The following is a 6000-nucleotide window of genomic DNA, read 5'->3' as shown; positions in this document are numbered from 1 at the left end:
AAAAAGAAAAAAAGTTTTGATACATGCTACAATATGTATGAACCTGGACATTATGCCAAATGAAAGAAGCCATACACAAAAGGACAAATCTTGTATGATTTACTCCGATGAGATACCTAGAGTAGCCAAATTCAGAGACAGAAAGTGGAATGGTGTCTCAGGCAAGGGGCAGTGGAGGCAGGGTACTAGGAAGTTATTTGATGGGTATAGAGTTTCAGTTTGGGAAGATGAAAAAGTTCCGTAGGCGGTTGTTGGTGATGGTTATACAACGACATGAGTGTTTTTAATGCCTCTAAACTGTAGACTTCAGAATGGCTAAAATGGTATGTGTTGTGTCTACTGTATCACAGTAAAAAACTAAAAGATTTTTAAAACTTAAAATCTTTAAAAAATTAATTAAAACCAAAATTAATTAAAACAAAATTAAACTTAAAAGTAAAATGAATTCCTCAGGCCCGATATCTATGTGCCAAGTGTGCTATTTCTGCTACTCTGATCATCTCTCTGCGAGTACCCATCTGTGGCATTTTGGTTGGTTTGTCAACATCGCCTTGGATGAGCATCCTTTCTTCTAATTCTCTTCCTCTAGCCCACCAGTTGCTTCCTACATCCTGCAGACCACACCTGCCAGCTATTAATTATTGCTCTGCCCCTTTTCCGCTGGTTCCCGTGTTCTCATACACCACCTCCCGCTGCTCTAGGTTCCATCTCTGTGCAGTTGGATATGTGGATATTGGTTACCTACTGACCTGGATAAGCAAGAAACACAATTAAATGGATGTTTTCTTTTTTGCACACGATCCTGGAATAGGAGAACCTTTGGGTGGCCCATCCATGTCCATTTATTCTTATTAGCATTGCAAGGAATGTTTTTTTGGCTTAGGATTTCAAAGAAAGGGAATTTTATTAATTTATCCACTGAGCTAGCATTACAACAGCTTATGAAGAGTTTGTAATTGTTTAGGTTTAAAGCACAGACAACAGGAAACAGTTAATGAAAAACTTTTGCAAAACTTTGACTATTTCCAGCAGTTTCCATTGTGAGGATAACTTTTATATGATGACACCACTGAAAATAAAATCAGTCTTTTCTTAAAACAGTTCTTCTAGTTGCTGTTTTAAACTTTATCCCAAGAACAGAAATACTACTCAGTAAAATGCAACAGCAGCCTTCTCAACAATAAGGTTCACTAACTGCCATGTTTTCTGGTGATGATTTTTTTTAATTTGTGAATGTAATATATAGTATTACTATATTTTTTTAAATTTATTTTTAAAGATTTTATCTATTTGACAGAGAGAGAGAAATCACAAGTAGGCAGAGAGGCAGGCAGAGAGAGAGGGGGGGAGGAAGCAGGCTCCCTGCGGAGCAGAGAGCCCGACGCGGGGCTCGATCCCAGGACCCTGGGATCATGACCTGAGTCGAAGGCAGAGGCTTTAACCCACTGAGCCACCCAGGCGCCCCCCAGTATTACTATATTTTACTTTTTTTTTTTAAGATTTTATTTATTTATTTGACAGAGATCACAAGTAGGCAGAGAGGCAGGCAGAGAGAGAGGGGGAAGCAGGCTCCCCACCAAGCAGAGAGCCTGATGTGGGGCTCGATCCCAAGACCCTGAGATCATGACCTGAGCCGAAGGCAGAGGCTTTAACCCACTGAGCCACCCAGGTGCCCCTATATTTTACTTTCTAATAGAATGATTTTTATCTTTAAGGTTAGTGCTATAATATTTGATAGTAGAACTTATTCTGTGCTCTATAGTGAAACCAGTAAACTATATTCTCAGCAACATTTTTCAATGTTTCAGATTATCAACAAAATTATCTGTGTTTTAAAACTAAGGCTTAAAATACCCTTAATAATACCATTATAATGTTCAGGTCTTTAAAACTTGACCATCTACTAGCTGAGTAGCTCAGGCCAAGTTCTTTACCTTCTGTGAACCATAGCTTCCTCATTTGCAAAATAAGTGGGATGACAATAATTGCTAATAATAGGTAAAACTGAGTCACTTCTAGAATCAGTAGAAATGATGCATTTGAAAAAAGACTTGTAAACTGCCAACAGCTTTAGAAATTGGTGGTTTTCATTAAATAGTATTTAAACATTTATGTTAAAGCACTGGGGACACAACAAGAAACTCAAAATCACCTCTAAGTTTGAGAGGCTTATCTCTCCTGGAGAGGAGAAATAGAAATGATTATAATAAAAACTGATAAATGTTACAATGGAGGTAATGACCAAGTATAACGGAAACAGGGAAGAAGGTCCTCCTGAGAGGGTCAGGAAGACCATGCAGAAGGGACAGGGCTCCAGGTCTGACTCAGAGGGTGAGTAGATAATGGATGGGGGAGGAAGAGTAAGCCACAGAGTGGGAACAGACTGGACCAATGAGAGAGATGAAGGATTAGACTGCCTCCTGGATGGCATAGCATTCCATAGGGCTATGGGAAACAGGAGATGAAACATTAAAAATGGGACATTAACTGGGTGAATTGGAGCTTGGTCATTCAGGACCTGGTATTCCTTCCAAAGGAGTGGACATTTCCCTGAAAATCTGGTGCAGTGCGCAGCTCCGTCTCCCGACCTCCATCTCAGAAGAAGGCTCTGTAAATCTCCCCAGTTTTAAAGCTGACAGTCATACCTTAAGTTATTGGAAAGTGGGTTTCATTTTCTTCGCGCCCATTTAATTCTGACTCACATACTGTCACTAACTGAATGTCATCTTCCTGTCCTGTCGAATTCACCAAGACGTTAAGGACGCTTTGGTGACAACGCCCATCCTCACTGAAGCCGACCAGGGGGTGCAACTGCACCCTTCCTCTCTGTGCGCTGGCGGAAAAGGCATCTTATTACGGAATTCGTGACCAAGGGGACCTCAGCTCTGTGTCGGTTCCCTCACAATGCATCACAACACACGATCTGTGTGTCTCAGAACCACAAAGTGACAAGTAGCGGCATCATCACAACCCAGAATGGAGATGGAGTCAGGTTCCGGGGAGCTGTCTTTGCTGAACATCCAGAAGGCCCTGGGGTCCTACTTGGGGGGCAGACTGACCTTTGAGAAGTCTGGCTCTTTCCTCCAGAAGCAAATGTGCTCTGTGACCGGCCCTGGCTCCCCGGTCGTGCCTCCCGGAAGCAGATGCTCCTCTTGCTGACAGCGTCAGGACGTCAGCAGCAGCCGCGCTGTGTGTCCAGTGCGCAGGCGTCACTCACCTGCCTGCCTCTGCACACGTGGGCCTTTTATCATCTCACCTGGTCACAAGAAGGCCCAGTACAGTACAACAAGGTATTCGGAGACACAGAAAGACCATATCCATATAGCTTTATTACAGCATAGTGTCGTAATATTTGTGGTTTATTACTACTTACGGTTAATTAGGAAAACACATCGTGTGTATAAGGTTCAGTACCATCCACGGTTTCAGGCATTCTCTCCTGGCTTTCAGAGCCTGCCAAGACAGAGGCTCCATCGACTTTTTATTTATTTATTTTTAAAAATTTCATATCAAAGTAACACATGGTTTTTTAAATTTTTTTTTAAGATTTTATTTATTTGACAGAGATCGCAAGTACGCAGAGAGGCAGGCAGAGAGAGGAGGAAGCAGGCTCCCTGCTGTGCAGAGAGCCCGATGCGGGGCTCCATCCCAGGACCCTGGGATCATGACCTGAGCCAAAGGCAGAGGCTTTAACCCACTGAGCCACCCAGGCGCCCCTCCACCGGCTTTTTAAAGAGATGCCAGCTTGTGCCGGTCTTGATTGTCCACGGTTGTTGCTTCCTCTCAACGTCGCACATTCGTTTTGGCGAGGAGTGACTAAACTGGGTGGATTCAGGCCTCAAGAACCTGGGAAGGAGGCAGGCTTCAAACTGAACCGAGAGGGGTCAGGTGTTTCCCTAGTTCAAGGCACCCCCCGCAGAGCATGTGGGGTACATGGACCCTCGCTCCCTCCTACGCTGGCGTCAGACCTGATCAATAAGCCTCTGTGGCTCAACTCTGGGAACTGGGCTGCTCGGCCTCCTGGATTAAGGACTCCTGGATCAGGGAGTTGATGCCATAGTTTAATTATTATTTACTCACTGTGTATTATTATTATATACCAGGTGTTGCATTAAATATGTAAATCCTCATAACTGACCTCTGCATTAAGTTCTAGTATCACTTTTGAATTAAGTTATACTATTACCATTTTACAGATAAGGAAAGGAAACTGAAGTTTGTAGAAGCTAAAGAGTTTCTTCCAAGCCAAAGAGGCGTAAGTAGCAGAGCTGGAATTTGAACTCAGGTCTGACCGACTCCAAAGCCCCAGGCCCTCACCGGAGGGATGGGAGCAAGAAGAGAGGTTCTGCAGGAAGACTCCAGGGTCCTGACATTCTTGTACGTGTCCAGTATCACTGTGGGTGTGTTTGACTCTCTCCATCCAGGATATCTATCAGTGCTGAGTGGTTTCTAAACTCCTAACTGAAACAGTCAGAATATACATAGGAATTATCTCAACCCAGGAACTTGACCTACATTCCCTCATGTCGTCATTGATACTTGAATGATTATCAGGTACTTTCAGATTCATGATAGCACTTGCTTCTCTAGAACTGATATAGGCTAAGGTGCTTCTTGAAACCAACACAGAGATTTAGAAAAGTTAGACAACATAAGACAATGTCCACTGATGATACCTCTGCGCTGAAAGTTCTTGGTCAAACCTCGGTCAGATTCTTCTCTGACAAACTTGGAACTCTCTGTGGCTTCGAAGTCAGCTGTTCAGGGATGTGCTGGAGCTGGCTTCTACTGGCTCATGAGAATCAGCCCTGTACACCCCTTCGAAACTTTGCACTCAATGAAGTTATATCAAATGGCCGTGATAGAAGTACTTATACCTGTCTCTTAGTTTCCTGGGGTTGCCTTAGCAAAGTACCACAAAGTACCATAATTGAGTTAACTACTACCATGTTATGTATTATTTATTATATAGCATTATTTTCCTAACCATTGTAATGAGGTAACTAATTGCTATTATAAAGGTAGTATCAATGATATACCCGTACTGTATTCTCTTATAGTTCTGAAGGTCAGAAGTCAAGGAGCCAACAGGGCTATGCTTCTTCTGACATTCTGCGTAGAACCTTCCTTGCCTCTTCCTAGCTTCTGCTGGTGGCCATCAACCCTTCGCATTCCTTGGCTTATAGGTACATCTCTCCAAACTCCACCTGTGTGGGCCCTATCCCTCCTCTTGTGGGCCCTGGCATTTTCCTGTGTGTCTCTCTGTGTCGCTTCTCTTCTTCTTACAAGGCCATCAGTAATATTGGTTTAAGTGCACACCCGGCTCCAGTATGACTTAATTTTAACTAATTACATCTAGAATGACCTTATTTCCAAATAAGGCCACATTTGGAGGTACAGAGGGTTAGGACTTAAACATATATTTCTGGGGTGGCCCAATTCAACCCATAACACCATGAAATCAGAAAATGCTATAAATCTGGGCTTTTTTTTTAGTTGGTTTGCAGTGTATCAGTGTGTTGGTCTGTCACATGACAGCAGGAGAAGGCCATTCACCACAAATATCACTTTTCCATGGGAGTTTTCATCAGAAATGTCCACATACTCCAAATAGACTAAATTACCCTCCCTGGCAGAGTAAGAATTAAAAGTGGAAGTATGCTAGTAGGGATTTACCAGCCATTTCTTAGTCCTTTAAAAATTTCGGTATATATTTCCATTATTTAAAAAATTGAAAAATAGAGAAAAATAGAAAGAGAAGTTAAAAATAAATCTTTCATAGCTTCATCATCCAAAGAGAGCTATCATTAATTCTTGATACATTTTCAAAATATTTTTGGAATTTTTTTTTTGCTATTCGTATTGGTTTTTTGGTGCCTAGCCTGTTTGAATGCCTTATCCTCTCTTCTGCATGCCTTTTATTTGATAAATTTTAAAGATGTATGAGTAACAATACCTGAAAATGGCATTCTAGTTATAAAAATCACACTATGAGATTAA

The sequence above is a fragment of the Lutra lutra genome, chromosome 2 (assembly GCF_902655055.1).
Source record: "Lutra lutra chromosome 2, mLutLut1.2, whole genome shotgun sequence".
Taxonomy (NCBI): Eukaryota; Metazoa; Chordata; class Mammalia; order Carnivora; family Mustelidae; genus Lutra; species Lutra lutra.
The sequence above is the reverse complement of the archived record's forward strand: the minus strand, read 5'-3'. Positions refer to the sequence as shown.